Source organism: Micropterus salmoides, unplaced genomic scaffold (assembly GCF_014851395.1).
Source record: "Micropterus salmoides isolate LMB-PRFRI ecotype aquatic unplaced genomic scaffold, ASM1485139v1 Ms_hic_scaffold_3, whole genome shotgun sequence".
Taxonomy (NCBI): domain Eukaryota; kingdom Metazoa; phylum Chordata; class Actinopteri; order Centrarchiformes; family Centrarchidae; genus Micropterus; species Micropterus salmoides.
The window spans coordinates 7,954,524-7,973,029 of NW_024042261.1; the positions used below are offsets into that span (position 1 = coordinate 7,954,524).

An 18,506-nucleotide genomic window follows, 5' to 3' on the forward strand; every position below is an offset into this window, starting at 1 on the left:
AGTGCTCCACTAATGTAAATGGGGGTAAAATTGTATATGTGCTGCTGGTCTAGCCTTTTCAAATGTTACCGACCGAATGGATCACATTCTGATAGCGAAACAAGTCATTTCGCTCGGGTTGCGACGGTCAAATATATTGATTCACTGTGTTACAGCCTCCGTTTTGGCCTCTAGTAGTAGAGGGGTACTTCCAGTCGGCTCGGAGGCATTGCGAGGCTACCCAGCCGAGCAATCATAGAGCTTACGGTCCGCGTCGACTCGCTGTGTAGTTACATTTTTGAGGAGGTGCGCGTCAGGCGACAGCATAGCCTCTGCCTAGCCTCAGCGTAGCCCCGTAGCCTACGCCGTCGATTTGACGCAGAAGTATATATTGCACTTTACTGTGGCTGTGTTATAATTGTGAAGATGTTCCTCAGAGTAAGACACACAACTCTGTGAAGAGCAAAAAGCCAGATCGTCTTTCACTGCGGTTGCTCAAACCAACAGCTAGCTTGCTAACACTGACTCATCACTTTTACACACTTCATTTATTTGATGATTTATTTTATAACAAATTATTTAGTTAACTATTTAATATTGACCACTTTCGGGCTCCATACAAAATTGGAAACAAGACTATGACTCTGCAATATCCTTACCATTTTTTTATTGATTATTACCCATAGATGAAACCTGACACATTCTTAGCAACAAAAGAAGGTTATAAGTTTCACTAAGGTAGTATTTATTGCAGGGCTCTTGTATTGTAACACTTAATATTGTACAAATGTCTTAACCATAGTCTTGATCGGAAAATCTTGAACAGAGTACAGCTTTGGCTCTACAGTGAAGTGATTCGTGCTTCTGCGCCAGCTCTGCCTCCAGGAAATGTTTGTAGAGCTAAAACTCTAATCGGCTCAGTAATAAGAGGAGATTCAGCCTGTTTGTTATTCATGGTGAAAATGAACTCTGGTTTTAGAGCCTTTTGCTGGTGTCTTCAGGGAAACAATAATCATCTTTCTCCACAACTCATTTCTGTGTTGTTTGTCCTCCCATCTCATTAATCCTAATTGGTCCTTGCTGGAGAAAGAGTACAGACAGTCCAGCCACCCAAACCCACAGAGACTGTTCAGTGTTCAGACAACTTATTCACTCACTGATATGAGTCCAATTATGCACACATATTCATTCATACAAAGATAAAGTAGTTCTCACACACACACAATTATGTGCACAGACACTAATGGAAAACAGAACAATCTCATTCATATTGCACTGTTAAAAGCTTGGCATTGACTTAACAGTGATTTTTCTCTCTGGTCCTCATCACTGGCCAGAAAATTATCATATTTCTGTCATCACTATAAAAAACTCTGTCAATGTGTACCTTCATTTCTGTCCAGAAACCTCATCTACTAAGTTTTTCTTTGCGGTAAACTTTGTCCAACAGTGATGATATTACATTCTACAGACACACTGGTTGGTAAACAAGAAACAAATATTACTTAAACAGAGGAAGAACTTCAAAAAGACACCCAGTTTGCCAATAACTTTTGGTTTGTCTGACTGCAGCAGTAAAATAAAAACTTACACATAGATGGGTACCTTACGTAATACTTTGGCACATACCTCCAACACATATATGATACTCGTTTCTCAGATATTTATCATTACAAAGGTTTCAAATCCTCTGCTTCTATCTTCCGATGATCTAGGGATTTCTAGTATTATTCACCCTGAAATTACAAATAGCCTGTCTATACTTTTGGTCATCACGCAGCAGATACTTTTCCAGTTTGATCACATGTTTAAATTCTACATGCATCACATGATGTCATTCTTCTAAGCTCACTTTGCCACTTTTGCGTAAACTGGTCTTTCAGTCTTTGTTCGACCAGTTAATGTTGTTACACTTTTGGTTGAGCCAAAGGTAAGACAAACCACAGTCACATTAGCTTGGCCTTTTTTTATCAGTGATGCAGTGTTAAGTTCTCTGAATCTATTGTCTCATTTAATCCACTCATGAGATAACGGGTTCACATAGATCAGTGGTTCTCATGCCTTTTCTGTTACCCCCCACTTTGGAAGATGAAAAAAGTTAATCAAAAAAGAATCATTTTCATGTAACTTTACGTCTGCTCAACATCCACACTGCCCCTGCAGAGACACTATGCTGCCCTCCCCCCAGTTTGAGAACCACTGACACAGATGAACATGTTGAGAGGTTCACACCTTGAACAACAACCCAATGAAAGGTGACAGAACATCCCCACACTTTAACAACTCTGTTCAAACACTAAAGAGATCACAAACAGCAGTTAAAAGAAAGGTAAGATCATGCTTCTAAGATAATCACATAAAACAGTATTATGTATAATTATATATATTATATACTATAATAAAGATGCAGAGCATACTTTTTGCCAGCTCAAATTGAAGTGCAGTAGTTCTGTGATAGGGCAGACCAGGGCAAGCTGTCTCATTTTGTATTGTACTGGTATATTGGTTGTTTTGTATTGGTGAAAAATATACTTGTCCAAAAACAAAATAATGTTTTTTTCGATGCACAGCACGGTTCTCTGCCAGACAGAATTCTTTCCCTTACGTTCTTTCATTTACATTTCACATACCAAACAATTATCAAATGGTTTTTGAAATGTTTGTTAAATGATTTAACAGTGCTCCTATTAACTGGAGCGCTATACACAATTGTTCTCAGCCCACGCAACATATTGAAAGCACATGGACGTACTGCAACAAGCTAAATGTGCTCAGTGAAGGGCATTAAGGTCACAGCAGAATAGAAGAATATGTACAAGGCCCATCTGCCATATGCAACAGAACATTGACAAATGACAAAAGGAAAACAAACAGCACAAGCTATATTCCACATTTATCTATCTACAAGTTAGTCCTATTCTATTTTAAACTTACAAAAGTATAAAAAGATATTATCAAATATGAATTTGGAATTCGAACTCTTTTGAACAATATTAGTCACACATCACAACAAGATATTAAAATGAACTTTCCATCTAGTAACAGCTCACAATGTTACACACGTCTTCTCATCTTCCTCCACCCCTCTATATTTTATAGTTTCAATATGTAGTGGCAGTATACCACATCTTATCTGAGGGATCTCTTCTTGTTAGAAAACTTCTATGTAACACATGTATTAGAGGTGTGATCTAATCCCACGAGATTGTAAAAGATTAAAATGGGACATTATTTCTTGTCAGGGGAAAACTTGTCTCGCGAGACTCAAGCAACTGACACTTTTCATGCATCTATTTGTCTGTCTACACGTCTATTTTCTCATGCAGTGAAAAACAAATGTATAACTGATAATGATCGATTCATGTCAAATCATCTCCACTCAGCTGCTGCGTCACTGGTGTACGCCGTGATAGTAATCCGGTGCAGCCCCCTCTCAGCTGTGAGTCGCAGCCAGATTGTGACAGAGTGGAAAAGTAACCGGTAGAGTGTTGCAATATAAACATCTAAAAACTGAAGCACAAACTTGCTCTGTTTGCGACTGTGAGCTGCACTGAGACTTTGAGGTGCTGAGGTTAACATATTGTGGTGAGATTCCTGCCTTATCAGACGTGTTATAGTTAGTTTCTCATTAAATGACAACGTTATTCTTGTAAATTTAGATTTTGAACATTTTGAACATTTTCAGCAGGGGTTGTGCCCACACAGAGCTATCAAAGTCCAGGAGATTCTAACTGAATTAAAATGAATTAATTTTTCATTCAGGTGAAAAGGTCCCACACTCACCAGAGGCTGCACAACAAACAAAGACACAATAGGAGGAGAGAAGATTAAATCACATCTGCATGTGCGCTGACTCAACAGGGATGATATTACATGAGAAAAGTTGATCTACAGGAGAAACACACCTGAAAGAATCCCTGAGAGCTGCACTGCATTGTATAATGTTATAGTTTAACAATTTGAATTGCCACCTGGCACCTGAAGTTTGTTTTTTCAAATTTCCATATAATTTGGCATTGAAGATTTCTTAAAAAAATAGTGTGTCGACACACCCCTAATATTCATCATTTATACACTCTGCTAAATAAAATACGGTTCTCAATTGTGCCTTTTGTTTCTTGTCACTTCCACATCCTAGTAGAAAATGTTCTTCCAAGGCCAGTGGAAAAATCTTCATGTCAATGTCATCATCTACATAAAAATAAAAAAATGAATGCAAAATTACAAAACTGTCTGTTGTTATGACTATGTTGTAAAGAAACGCCATCCCTCAGCCTGCTGCCCCTGCAATCAGAAACCACAATTTACAGATGAAACATGGTTGAGTTTATGTAAAAGCAAATGTTCTTTATGATAAAGTATATGATGTCGTGGTCTGGAAGGACACTGCACACTTGCAGGAGAAATGATTTAAAATGAAAATAAATATAAAGTTTAAGGACAGATGATGATGTGACATTTAGCAGTGATGGTTTTTCAAGGTTTGAACTGAAGCGGATTAAACCGGTGACACTTCCTGCCAGACACTCAGTATGTTTCAGTTGGACTATTTTCATGCCAAAAGAGAACCTGAGAAATGATATATCTGACTAATAAATAATAAGAACATGGTACACTGTAACCCAGGTTAATAATAAATATAACTATTACAAGAGGTGGAGTCAGTTCGATTTTTAAAGCTTTCTTGTTGCCTTCCTCTTTAGCCCCAAGTATTGATTCCTGAAAGACACGAGTAAAATTTAAAATGATCAATACCTTGTTCATTACTAGAAAACGGATGGGAAAGGATCACTTCACCCCTTTGCAATGATGCATGTTCTCAGTATCAAAGCTATATCTAATGGTCTCTCTATGTATAAAAGCCCCTGGCCGGATCCAGAATGCACGAGTACCTCTCCATGAAAGGCTGAGCTGCTTTTCCTGTCAAGAAACGGCACTCGGCTTTACATGTAGCTACAGATTAGATACCATGGAACACTAGATTTGAAGTGCAGTCACGTAGGAGCTGTGTTTTGTCTTCATATCAGCTTGGTCATCCTGAGTCTCAGGAAACAGCAGATACTTGTTCTTGTCTTTTTCTTGCTCTGCTAGGATATGTGGTGTGCTATCTGCACAGTACTACATGGTATAGAGGGTGCAGGAAGGGCAATTAAAGATTCACTAAAATGGGAAAATGCATTGCACTGGTCTGAAACTTGAGCACTACCGGGCTTTACTGTCTGGTTCTTCTAAACAGCAGTAATATCCACAATAAATAAAGCCTGTAATTAAATGTCTCATCAAATCTATTTTTCTCCCGAATCATTTAAATCCAGTCATCCAGCAGGATTATGGGAGCGCAGTGGGAGGGAGAACGTTGCAAGAAGCCGGTCCAAGATAGAGGAGCTTCCTGTCGTGTCGTGAAGTGAATGTGAGGGCAGACGGCAGGAGCTGGAGGACGCTGGCTGCTGGAGCCGCTCCAGCCGCTGTATTGGCAGAGGTACTACAGGCACAGATGGCTCAGACATCACCGAACACACACACACACACACACACACACACACGTAAAAGCCCCTGACAGAAGATGACACATGCAACACACACATGCAAAAAGCAACAAACAAGTACCAAGCACATTAGTGCACAGCCAACCACAGATTGGAATATGTGAATGAACACACACACACACACACACACACACACACACACACACACACACACAGTCCACATCAAATTGGGCATGAGATTAAATGCCACATCAAATCTACTTTAGTTCCTGATCCTTTCAACCCTGTAGTGCCCTCCTTTACAAAACCAAAATAAAAACAGCAACTGTGTTCACAGATTAGTTGTGTGTGTTCAAGAGAGTGAGGCCCTCTGACAGTGGCAGAAGAACCATGGGACAAGGACACATTCCTTTTTTGCAGTGTACGGCTAAAAACACTTAGCAACGTTGTAAAGGAAAGCCCAACGCAGTCTGACTTCACTCTTATTTTGCACTCACAGTGTAGCTGCAGCTCTCTGCCCAGCAGCCAGCTGCATGGTTTATGAATCTGAGCTTGCACTGTAAGACTTAAAAACCTGAGAAAGAGAAAATAAATGTTTAAAATGTACTGGAGGGCATGGAGAGTTGGTTCATGAGCAGCAAGGCCTGAAAAATGATGGTTTGAGGGCAGATATTGGTATTTTTGGAGAGAAGTGGAGAGCTGCAGGTTTTATGCTGATATTTTCAGGCTAAATATAAATGAATAAATGTCAAGCTAGTATGTCCAACAACATTTTAGGAACTGCATCATATCACACCTGGACCTAACTGTCTTCCTGATGAGCATTTTCTAATAAACATATTAAAAGTGATATACTATGAAATCCTACTCAGAGCTGTAGTCAAGATCACTTAGATGACTTAGTCAAGCACGCTCAAGACAAATCAAGACAGACACTATTCCTCATACTAATGTCTTTCTGTTGTTCAGAGCATGACTCCCTAATGAAGCGTTCCATTTACCTCAGAAGTTGAAGCTGAGAAATGACATCACACCCAAGCTGACTGCATTCCAGTACAAAAAACCAAGATGAACACTTCTAGCCATTGTTAGCAATACCAGTTGACAACAACGCATTACGCATTTTGCACATACAAACACATAGCAACATGTCCACAGATATAAGTTGGACAACCCTGAGGGGCACCAGTGCTGATTTGTCTGAGAAGGGCAATGTTGACCCTAACATGCTGGGTAGAGCCAAAGTTAAAGCACCTACATAGACATAGGATAGTGTGACATAATGGAATTAAAGTTGTACTGCACTGATTCTAATACAAAACCCTTTTGCCCAGCAGCCATTTGGACTCATGGACAAAATGAAACTTCTCCCTGCTCTATCTACATGAGTCTTTTTACATTGTCTGTCTACATGCAAACAGATACACTTCACACTGTCACTGCCTTACAATTCTGGGTAAGAGCTGAGCTCAGATTATGTGACATTTAGGCCAATAGGATCTATTGCAATCCTAAATGTCAGTTTTTATGAGACACGCATGCAAACCAAGGCAGTGACTGCTGTCTCCTTTCACAGTAAACTAATGTTTTGGAACTGGTTATTTATTTACCTACAGTGGGTAAATGCCAAACGTTCATGGGTAACCCTAGTGTGTGCTGGCAAGATGACCTCAACACCGGACAGTTTCACATGAATAAGCCTCCATTGTTTTCAAAGAATTCAGGAAGTCACTTTTCACGGTCATTTAATGAACTCCACATTTGTTCGCCATAGTTTGCCGAAAGCTCTCCTTTTCTGTTTGCTCTGTTGAAGGCTTAAACGAGATGTTCAAAAATTTTAATCTTAATCTTGACAAGAAAGAAAATAGCATCATCTACACTGGATCGCTGTATCCTAGCAGATGGTGACATGACCCTCTGTACTGGTCTGAAGTTTGTCCTGAAAATAGGTAGAACAACAGCTTAATCACCTGACGGAACAGATACAAAAAGAAGTAGTTAAGTAGGGCTGACATCTTCTGGTCAGTTAGTCGATTGGTTGGTCGCTATGCTCTTGTCCGACTAAATTCTGGGTTACTTTCACTGCCTGCAGGTCCTGCTGGTAGATGAAGGAGGGGCTGTTTTTTCTCAGCCAGCAGCTATGTTTTCAAGATTTTGGGTTCTATTGCACTTACTTATAGTAAGGAGAGTAGCCGTCCTTAACTCTAGAAATCTTTCGAAATAGCTTCACCTTACCTGGTTCACTTCACCCTCCCCTGATCTGCTGGCCTGACTACTCTCTTAATGAGGGCCAGTAACAGTTCAAGCTCGATACCAGATCGACAGATCAGCACCGGATGTCAACCTTGGAAGCTGTAAGTTTTGCCTTTTTATACTGTTTATTTTGTATATTAGCCTGTTGAACTTGGTGTTAGCATGTTTCACAGCTATGAGGCTACTCCCCATTAATGTTGTAAGATTAAGAGACAGTCAAGAGAAACTGTGTGAACATTAACTGTGATTTGACACGAGAGTTGTAATTTGGGTGCCGGTAACTCATTTTGTTTTTTGTGCGATTTTAGCTTTGTTGCTATACAGCAGCCTGATCCTCGCTGGGGTGTGCGTGGGTCTGTGTTGCTGCTGTATGTAAATTTAATGGACAGACAAATGAGATAGTACATGTGAAAAAGAACTGGTCAAACCACAGGAATTCATTTGCTTGGCACGTTGTGTAACTTTCATTAGCGCCTAAATTTAGGCTACCAGGTTATCTGCACTCAGTGCACTGCGGCTGATTTAGTTAATTTAAAGATAAAATGCAGATTTTTCCGCCATCGACCAATCAATAAGTTATACAGTGAGTAGACTTTCAGTCAACCAACATTATCTTTGGTTGGCTACAGTCCTAAGACCCACTCAGCTGAACCACACCACCTACAAGCAGGATACGAGCAGAATAAATAACACTAGGGTTTAAAAGAAGACCACAAAATTGGACAGAAGCTGCTAAAACCCTGTCAATCAAGTTAAATAAGACAGTGAATCCCTAAAGACAAGACAGTGTAGTTTATGTATATCAAACAAATTGTCAATGACTCATTTACACAAATGAGGTTTCATTTCATACTTGGTGTGAGACATGGTGAGATTTTGCTATTACTGAGGACAGTATTGTCTTACAAGATTTGAAATGTAAGGGGCTGTACGGACAGAATCTTAAAGGTACTGTTATTTGTCATTAATCAGCGGGAGGAAAACAAGCCTTAGCCTTGCAGATAAGTACCCCGTTGGGAGATATTCTACATTGAGCTTTGGGGAAATCACAGTGGGTTTAATTTGGCACTGAAAAACTGATATAAGAAATAATATAATCCATCCATCGTCAACCGCTTATCCTGCATACAGGGTCGCGGGGGGGCTGGAGCCAGTCACAGCTGACATTGGGCGCAAGGCGGGGTACACCCTGGAGAGGTCGCCAGTCCAGCGCAGAGAAATAATATAATAAAGAATATAATAAAAATAACATAATAATATAAAATAATACTATACATGACATTATGCATAAATTCATGGTCATGCCAGCGAAATGTTCACTAGCCTTGGTAGTGTTCAAATTTAAAATTAGATAGAAAAACAAATATAAAATTAATTTCTCTCAACTGATTACTGATTTGAAGTGCTACAATGTTTGCTTCAGCATGATCTTTTACTGGTTATAGCAACATACAAAACATCTTTTATAATGAACACCAACATACCTTGCTATAAAAACCAATTCTTTTTATTAAAACTAAATAAGTTGGTATGTCATGATGACAAGAAAAAGATGTGATTACATCATGAAATGATAATCTAATGACCTAAAGAGATGAACTGCAACAGTGTTCATTCAGTCTGTGTTCGTCTCCCCTAATTTGAATGAAAACCAGATTGGTCTGATAGCCATATCTGGCCAGATAACTTGTGACACACCATTAGGTAGGCGACATCTAAAAGAACAAGATATGCAGGTCACTGTGCGCGAATGCTGTCAGTATCTGCAGTTTGTCAGCACATTGAGAGATAAGCTTTATTTCTCAAAGTTATAAGTACCAAGAAATGGGGCCAATTTTCTTGTAGTAACTTGCCTTTGAAATGATTTAAAATACACAACAGGCTGCTCAACTTAACATTTTTCACCATAGCCTGGCTTCAACGTTTCATTTAGAATTCTTCAATGATTTTTAGAACCTATGACTGTGACAAATGCCCATTTATTTCTCTGCATATTGGTTATACAATATTTTCTTCTGCTGTCAAAGCTGGCAATGGCACAACTGCTACCTTAATAATGCTGCATCTAACAGTTATGTTAACTACTGATTAATTTGTTGATTATGTTCTCGATTCATCTATTTGTTTTTAGGTCCAGAAAATTGTGAAGAATGTCTATTCTGTGTTTCCAAAGTCCAAAGTGACGTCCTCAAATGTCTTCTTTTGTCTACAACCCAATCAGTTTACTGTCACAGAGGAGTAAAGAAACCTTTAAATATTCACAATTGAGAAGCTGAATCAGATTCAGACAAGTTGGACATTTTTTCTTTTAGAAGGACTCGGAATGAATCGATTATCGAAATAGTTGGTGATTAATTTAATAGTTTACAACTAATCGATTAGTCGACTAATCATTGGAGCTCTAGGCCTATACCTTACTAGAAGAATCTTTGTCATTTCGAACCAGCCCAGTTCTTCCTTTACATTTGTGTCACAGTTAAGTGTGATGTGCACGCTCCCCATCTGTTTCACAATTTTTCCCATTTCTGTTAAATTTGGAACCCCTGATTCCCGGGGGACTGCAACCTTTGACACAACCTTACTGTTATCCTGACCTTCATCTGCCACTGACACGTTTCACTCAGAGTGTAATACAACCAGCCAGCAGCGATCAGGGAGAGAACCCTCACTGGCTTCCCACCCACAAACATGTCTACTTGTGTCTAGTGCCAATCGAGTGTTTGCAATGGGAAATGTACACCATGGACCCCTCACTCCCTTTTAAACGTTTTGCCTGACAATTTGTAGTCATTCCAGGTTGAACAGCCAAGTCCTGATGCAGCTGCACAAGAAATATCCTAAGGACTCCCAAACTCAGAGGAATTCATCTGTTGAACAAACTCATTCCGTGAGTCTGAGGGTTGTTCAGACACAATGTCTGACCTGCTTTTAAATAAACTGTACATGATCTGATCTGCAAACTGTTATATTATTACAATTTTTATTTTGGTAATAATAATGATCATAAAAGTGCTTATGAACCATAAAACCACATCAAATGTCTGATGTGTTGCACAAAATTATTTAAGATTGGCGATGGACTGGCGACCTGTCCAGGGTGTACCCCGCCTTTCACCCAGATGTAAGCTGGGATTGGCTCCAGCCCCCCGCTTATCCCTGTACACAGGATAAGCGGTTGACGATGGATGGATGGGTGGATGGTGATATGGTTTGAGTATATGATTTGTATTGCTTAAATTCAAAATGTAATGTATTTTAGTAAGAGAAGGTAAAAGTTAAAAGCTTTATACAGTAAATATAAACCATCTTTCAACAATTTCTTCTTCATTCACATATACATATACTGTATGAACATATCAACAGCTGCCTGCCAGAGGTCATTTTAAAACATCATTTTGTACTCTTGAACTTTTACTGGTCAGTTTAAGACATATTATGTGGTTGGGGGGGTTGCAGAAGGGAGGCAGAGGACAGCTGTCAATCCTGGCCTCCAGGCCTACATGAAACCTGTTGCTGGCTCAGCAACTGCTGGCAGACAGCTGTCCTGGGAGCTGCTTATTGAGGGTAGACAGACACACGCATGTCCACCGTTTATTACAAATCTGAGAGCAGCCAGAAAGCATAAGCCAACTTTGCAAGCATAAGCACAGCTAGTGGATTTATTATGTATTTTGGCAATTACTCCACCCTGCACTGTTAACATTTTTATTTCAGAACAGGTAGAGTTATAATAGGGCATTAGAGTAAAACACTCAGTAATTGTACGTTTCATGTATGTCTCTGCTCTGTAAGTGTGTTTGCCATTCATGTTTTTATGCATATTTTCAATTTCTGCAAAAATAACCCAGACAAACCAACCTTACTGCTTAATGACAAGTTCCCTTCTCTGATGCTTGAGTAATATCTCTCCATCTGTGGCCAATATCACAAGCTGATACTGACACAGGGCCTCTGGTTCCAGGAGTCAAATAATGAAAGACTGTGAAATTATCTAGATAGGAGAGCAAATTCATGCTGTGACAGGAATCATTAAATACCACACACAACAACTTGCCTATAATATAAGGCAGCAGAGGAGCTTCTAAATAAACTATAATTAGCAAAGGCTCTTCTCATAGAAGGGATACCAAATTTGCTTAAGGATAATTTGTAATGCAAACCTGCCTGAACCCGGCCTTGCAGTTGCACTACCTTGAATTTCATTCAACCACAGTGAGATATTTGAGTGGAGACAATGGCTCCATAATCTGATAGTGTTGTCTGTTTGCCTGCTTCCGGACAGAGCTTCAAATGAAGCATGATATGATCACTGAGCTGTACTGGAAGTGCACCAGTGAACGACAGCAGCTATATACAGACAGCGATGCACCTCTCCTATTTCAGGAAGGAGACTAATGACATTTATGTGACCTTGTTAGAGGCTCCCAATTGTGACAGACATATAATGATGAAAAATGTAACATTATTGTTTGGATTTTACAGTCATCGTCAAATACTCCCAAAGAGCTGGGACCAGTTTGCGAAGGCATAATGAAAGAATTATAAGAATAAGCTCATATTCATCTGTATTCCAAAGATACTGGGCTGAAAAACAAGGGAATGACTCAATAATTCATGAGCGCTAGCAACTCCACAGCACTTTAGAGTTCCCATTGCTCGGATGTACTGTACGCAGATGAAGCAGACTTGAACCCACGTACTGTATGTAGACATTTTCCTTTCCTCCTTCAAAATCAACAAATAAGCAACCCTTGAGCTGAGCTATCCAGAAAATACATTTCCTATGTAGACAGCTGAAATTGGACAGAAAACACTAAATCAGCACTGAGGAAGTAGTGCAAATACTACACCGTAAATACAAACATGTGGGTTTTAATCTGCCACACTGTTCTCAATTTTAGAACTGGGGCCCAGAATATACACAAGCTGTGCATTACAGTACACAGTGTAACAGTATAATTGTATGACCAGTATAGCAATTGTAAAAAAACATATTATCTACACAGGAAGTGAGTGGGTGTCCATTTGAAACAAGAACTAAAATCTTACTTCATAACCTGACAACAGCTGTAAAATAAGGCCACATCTACAGAATCACACTGGTTGCACGTTTACTTCTCTCTCTCTAAAAATTTATTTAGTGAGTAAATACTGCACACATCAATGCAAAACACCACAATGCGAATTCTTGTCCAATTTGAGCTGTTTTAGAAGTGCTATCAGGCATACTTTGTTAAGTGTTATGAAACATCTTTTGATATGGTCTGCTTTGGTTGGGATATAAGAAAAGATGACACAGTTTCAAACACAGAGAGCTAACTTAAATTATTAAAGCTAAAACTTTTGATGTCAAGATACTGAACCCATCATACTAATAAGACAGCCGTGGGTACAAATGAAAGCAGATTGGAGATCCTGTGGTTAAGCAATGAAAAGCTTTCACTTTTCACTTATCTGTTCTTTTCAGTGAGTATGACTTTACCTGCTGCCAGGGGAACCCAGACATACTGACTACGGGACTGAGGAATAAAAAAACACTTTTGTCTAAAAATGCAAACGTTTGAGTTAGAACACTGAAGCATTTACTTTACATACTTCAATCAATAAAGAACACTGTTTGTTAGATAATTGAAATGGAGAGCAAAAAGACATATAACCTCCTATCTGTAGGTTAAAATCAGTCGTTGCAAACATTTGATCATTTATCTATTCCCTGTTTTCCCCACACAACATTTACCATTTTCCTTACCATATTTCCAGTTTTATAATAAATGTGTGTATGTGGGCGTGTGTAGCATTAGTGGCGCAATTGGGAGAGCTGCGTGGCTAGCTAGCTTACCAGAAAATACTGGTAGCTAAAGTCACAGAGCACCACCTTACATAGTATTGCTAAATAGTACATTGCTCCATAGTATTGATAAAACACCACCAGCCAGCACAGGTGATGTTAGTTGTCTTTTATATCACATACTGCGGTAGCATTACAGTATAAACTATTTTAACAGTAGCTAAAGCATTTTAGTCTACAAGCTAACCCTAAAAAGTTACAGAAGCAACAAAAGTTAGCTAGTTCACGGACACCATCTCCATGACATTATCATGATCTACATGTCTCGTGTCTTCATCACTACAATGACATTATGTCTTGGACTTGTGTGAAATACCAAAACAGTTGCTTCTGTAGGACGCTATCATTCATAATAAGAAGCTGATGGAGAAACGGTTTTCAGGCCCTTTAAGACTCACAACTTCAACAGAAGCAGCTTGCAAAAACAAGAGTTTATGCAGAGAGATGTTGGCTTCCTTCAGACTGGATTTTTTTTTATGGATGGACTGAGACCATATCGGATGTCTCACTTATTCCTGAGCAAAAAGTTTTTTTTGACCTTGGATCGATACTAACTGATACACTCGCTCGTCATTCTTTGCCAACATGTAGAGATGTTAAAGCAGCCCAGTCAGGCTGTTTGTGTAAAAACATGCATGACTCTGCTTACTTCATGTTCAGCACATTAACCACATTAATGCTGATGTGAGCAACACTGTCGTTTACAAAGTCGGGAGAGATGCACCTTGTGAGTTGGCGGAAGCCTTGTGTCTCAGGAGAGAAGAATAATGTGCACAATCGATTTGGCTTTGAGTGATTTAACATGGAGTCTATGGACAGTAGACCTAAGGCCGTTTCCTGGTTCCAAGATGATAGAAATGTCAGTTGTTACAGCAAAAAGTGTTTATTTTTTATTGTTACTATATACTTTTTATTTCATTTTTTATTTTGCTGAACAAAACAGTCTCTGACATAGGAAAATAAACCCACTCAATTTCTTCCAGAACACTTCTCCAGAACCCTTTAATTATTGGGCAATCCCAAAAGATACTGTTTGTGTGTGGTCGCCTATTTTTCCACAGTTTCTGTGAGGTGCAACGATGAGAGGTGTATTAAAATACCAGATTTTTTATTTCCAGATTGTTTCCATAATTGACTACAGATTCCTTTAGGACAGCTTGCACACTGGCCTTCCCATATATTATCTTCCATTTTAATAGTTTATTACAATTCCACTTTTCTTGATGTTCCAGGTATTTTGTGAGATGTCTGTTATAATCCTTCTATAAATTTGAGAGATACGTTTTTTCTGCAATACTAAAAAAGTAGTATTAAAGAAAAAATCGGTAAAAGTTGAGCTCTGGTGATAGAAGTCATGCGTGCATGACATTGTCTAGCCTACCGAATGTCATTTGTTTGTTTCTTTTAGGCTGGCAAGTAACATCCAACGTTGGCTATTTGGAGAAACGTATCTTTTGTGCAACTAATGACAACACAAATAGTACCAAAAAACATGATGACATGTTGGAAGTGGCTGTTTTCTTGCTACTATTGTCTTGCTAAAATTGAGCTAAGTGAGCAATAACTAACTAAAGGCCGGCGCCACACTCAGCTCTCAGAGTTCCAGCAGTTAAGTCAAATTTTGCGTGTTCTTGCCCTGCTGCCGGTTAGTGGTTGTTTTAAAAAAAAAAAAAAAAATGATGAGATTGTATGAACCCAGTAGACCGACTGAAAAAAATTTGCTTCACCGTGTTGTTTCCACTTGGAATAACTGTTATGAGATGAGGCAAGATTGAAAGTTTGAAAAGCTTGTTATACATTTTTGAGGATACTGCAAGGTTTATTACGCCTGTCTAACTGTACATAACCTTGAACCGTGTCATCGCTGCAATTAGTAAATCATGCAATTCTTAACAATCACAAGTTTGTTTGGAGCATGTGGCCAGGTATTACACATTGTACCTTTAAGGGTGTATTTAGATCAAACCAGAGTTGGACTAACCAAGACGCTTTTTGTAAGTTTTATTTAGTTAGAACGTGTGCTTAGGAATAAGGAAAATAAGAATATTTCCTTTCTTGAATTTTTATGAGTTTATTTATTAAACTACTAAAGCTAAGAGAGCTTTCGGAACGTAGCGAACTCGCCGCTCGCACACATCTCCCAGCCCACACCTGTGCGAATATGTGGGCAATCGCTGGTTGTTGTGCTGAAAGTGACCAGTCAGTAATATTTAACATATGGCTCAACTAACCTCAATACAGCATGTCCATATCACTTTAATAGAAAGAGAAGTATCTGTATTTCTGACTGCACTGAAAATCCAACTTTCAGGATTTCTAAATACCACCTAAGCCTATCTTTTTTTTATTTGGGGTTTTCACCATTCTATCATTAATCATATCCCCCCATTGTGATATCACTAAACCTTCTTATATAAAGCCGGAGGGTATCTATTCTCTATTGTGTGAACACTGTTAGCAATGCAGGGATGCCCCCAAACCAAAACAATGGTGTGACTAGAACAGCAGATACATTTAATCTTTCTACACAGAAATCATCCTTTTACAGCAGAATGAGGACACCTGAAGTTGGTCAGGAAATTTAGTGGGTCAAACTCTCTAGACAGAAAAAACGAGGGTGAGACAGACAGGCAGAGAAAGGGAGTTAATAAGTGGCCGTGTCGTGGGCTGATATAAAAGAGGTTGTGGCATCCCTGAGGGAGTGTGTTCTAGGCCAGCGCCGGCCTGCCTGGGGCCCTATCATCATCTGCTGTGTCCATTCAACAAACCACAGCACACTTCCTCTGACACGCAAACACTCTTGATGTGTGACATCTGTCTGGGTGAAAGGGGTGGAAAGACTCCCATAGTGAACAGAATGAACTGAAAAAGGAGAAGTGCAGTGAGACCCCCAGCCCCTAGATTTCAAAGAATATGGACTAGGGCTGAATGATATGCAAAAAAAAAAATTCATCAGCGTGATTATTTGGACAGATATTGCAATTGTGACCACAACTGTAGCGGGAATCGTAATTTTTTGCATTTCATTTTCACTGAAAGAAATAATATAAAAATCAAATGATGATGCTATTTTTGCTGGCAACTGTAGCAAACAAGTATGTTCCCTTCTGTCTGGAGAATATGGCATCTCTTCAGCACCACAATGCGTCATATACAATGGTATGTTGTAACACATTTCACCTTCATCAAAAAATTGCAGCCCTTGGCCCTGCACTTGGCCCATTTAGATTTTCCAGAATATTTCATTTCATTGTTCAGCCCCAATATGGACAAAAATAGGTTTAGCGAATTCCACTAATTACAATACAGATTTTTACAATGGATTGTTTATGAAAGCTTTTCCATCTGCTGCTCTGGCCGGCTGCTGTCAGAGTTCCTTGGAAAAGCCTCAGGTACACAGGAAGTGATGTTTTTTTTACAAGGTAGAGGTTCTGGTATTCGATGACAGCCATCATACATGGAAAATTATGTCAACAGTAATTGCCGTGGAAAAAGAAATGATGTGAGAGTTGCACTTGGACAGAGTACATACTAGAGCCTACTACTAGTGTACGTGTTGTAACAAGAAATTGCTGGACAGAAATGCCGAAGACGTGCTTGTGACAATTAATAAACAGTGTCACCATTACATAGTTTGTCTGTCAGAGAGGACTTACAAGTTTATTCCAAAATTGTAAAATATACAATCCATACTGTGATCACATTTCATAAAACTCTGATAAACCCGCTGTACACTGTAGCCTACCTGCCCAGCACCAAACGGCTGACAAAGTTAACCACTAGCTAGTGAACACAGTGGAGCGTTTTTAAAAACCTAAGACGATAACATGCCAATGCTGTGTTCCCACTCCACCGACTCAGAGTCCATTGGATCATTATTTCACCAGTCAATTGGGAACACGTACTTTACAACAACAGCTTGACTTCCTCGCCTGCAGAAAGCCACAAGCCCCCCTTTAAGGAAGGTGGCCTTGTGCGTAACCTGAACCCTAATATGTGACGGAGCGGTTTTGTTGTGGGAGGTGAGTCTCTCCTGGTGCCAGCATGTTGCTGTTGTTACGGAAAAAAGTGAATGCTATATGGGTAAACCCTAGTTAAGTTAAAATTCAAGAATAATTTTGATACATTTTCTATTTAGATTAAAAATGGTGACACCCGTAAGGCACTATTTAAATGGTCTGTAGTGCATGTGCATTCAGGGTGTGTCCAGCTCCACTTTGCTAGTTATACTGTGCATTATCTAGGCGTGTAGTAAGGTGCAAGGCAAAAAGGGGTTGTATTGGGAGTAACATAAATTAAACCAGAGTGTCATCTCCCATTCCGTTTAACAGTCAGGTGGCGGATGAATGACTGATTATAAAAAACATTGCAATTGATGAATAAGTGTGGCTGGCAGCAGAGAGAGAGAGAGAGAGAGAGAGAGTGCTAATGTGGACGAGCACGAGTTTGTGGATAAACACAAGTGTGGACATGATCTAAAAACGTTCTTTGATCATGAAGCCTGATGTTGCTCAACAGTTCTGTGGTTTATCAGTGAAGTGTCTGAACTGCAGACAGGAGTCTCTGTTAACAATGCAATCTCATGCAGCCACCACTTGAATTTAATTCTACAAGAAACACAGATTGAGACAAGAGACCCAAATTTTGGACCCTGTCCATCTCCCCAGATCCAGGTCGAGTCATTCAAGTACGTTTGTGCCCCCCCCCCCCCCCCCCCCCCCCCTCCTACGCCCCTGGCTAGCCCCCTAACATCCTACCTGTTGTGCTCCAGTGTTTATTAGTGACTGTCCTCCTGGCTGCTGATATAACTTACAGTGTGCATTAGTGTTGTGTTTACAGTGAGCGCCTGTGGCCGACAGGACGGATGTGAACTCACTGATCTGGCCAAGTCAAAGACAGTCCCTCCATTCAGTGAGGACACACAGTGAAGCGTATGACAG

The 18,506-nt window shown here is 39.6% G+C and overlaps 1 protein-coding gene across 2 annotated transcripts in view; it reads right to left on the reverse strand.

Annotated features, from left to right (window-relative positions):
• LOC119882647 (ubiquitin-associated and SH3 domain-containing protein B-like) overlaps window positions 1-18,506 on the reverse strand; it is a 41,599-nt gene that overhangs the window by 22,072 nt on the left and 1,021 nt on the right. The gene's annotated exons all lie outside the window — the stretch shown is intronic.